Below are 1,343 nucleotides of genomic sequence, written 5' to 3' on the forward strand. Positions count from 1 at the left end.
TTTTACTTTGAGAGTTGAATTTCTTTCTTCCCTTTTTTATGAATGATAAATTTATTTTTATTACTATTCTAATTGTAGTGTTTTGAATTGAACCCAGGGAAGTTCTACCAATTACTTACATATTAATTTTTTTTTAAATTTTCCTTTGAGGCAGGTTCTTACTAGATTGCCCAGACTGGCTTTGAATTTACAGTCTGAATGCCTTAACCTCCTGAGTAGCTGGCACTATAGGCGTGACCAATGAATCCAGCTTTCAATTGGAGATTTTCTTTTTTTAGATCTTTATAGTTATTTATAGTAGTTGGGGTCATCCCAAGAAACTCATACATGTGTGAAAACTGATTTCAGTTCATGATTTCCCCCATTCCTTCCCATTTGCTCTTCTATTCTCCCTATTTTCCCCCATTTTTCTCTACTCTATTGGACATTTTTTGCTCATCTCTTAATATAGCTTTGATTGTTTCTTTATTTTATCCTATCCTTCTCTTCCCTTTACTTTATATAACTTTAGCTTTAGTATATATATATATATATATAATATATATATATATATTATATACATATAATATATATATATATAGTGATACATGCACATATATATGTATGTATCTCACAATTTCGTATAAGTACCGCACTAACCGATTGAGCCACTGGAACTCCTTTTCTTGAGAATAATGTTTGGCACCAAGCATCTCTGTCTTATCATGGAATGAACTAGACAGAGATAGTAATGTATCAAATACTTTAAGCAGGGGAAATGGCAATAAAACACTTTAGTTATATTGTAACTGTACCTGCATCATATCTCACAAGTTCTTAATTCACCCAATTCACCCATTTATTGACAGGTATCTGGATTGATTCCATGATTAGGCTTCTGTGAATTGTAATACTATAAACATTAATGTGGCTGTATCACTGTAGCATGCTGATTTTAGATCTTAGGGGAAAATGTCAAAGAATGAGAAAGCTGGATCATATGGTGGTTCCATCCTAAGTTTTTTGAGGAATCTCCATACCATTTTCCAGAGTGGTTGTAGTGGTCTGCAACTTCACCAATAATGTATTAATGTACCTTTTTTTTCCCTCACAACCTGGCCAACATTTATTGTTGTTCATATTCTTGATCATTGGCACTCTGACTGGATTAAAATGAAATCTTAATGTATTTTGGATTTGCATTTCCCTTATTGCTTTACATGTTGAACTGGTCAAGATTTTCTCCCATTCTGTAGGCTCTCACTTCATCAATTCCTTTGCTCTGAAGAAGCTCTTACTTTTATTTATCCCACTTATTCATTCTTGATTTTCTTTATTGTGCTTTGGGGGTCGTTTAAAGGAAG

At 32.9% G+C, this 1,343-nt stretch overlaps 1 non-coding gene across 1 annotated transcript; it reads right to left on the reverse strand.

The window, feature by feature from the left end:
* Window positions 1-674: 674 nt before the first annotated feature.
* On the reverse strand, window positions 675-800 carry LOC143406576 (small nucleolar RNA SNORA63). The gene has a single exon (XR_013092224.1). It is a non-coding gene; the product is annotated as a small nucleolar RNA SNORA63 (small nucleolar RNA).
* Window positions 801-1,343: the final 543 nt, after the last annotated feature.

This window comes from Callospermophilus lateralis, chromosome 8 (genome assembly GCF_048772815.1).
Source record: "Callospermophilus lateralis isolate mCalLat2 chromosome 8, mCalLat2.hap1, whole genome shotgun sequence".
In the NCBI taxonomy this organism is placed as follows: Eukaryota; Metazoa; Chordata; class Mammalia; order Rodentia; family Sciuridae; genus Callospermophilus; species Callospermophilus lateralis.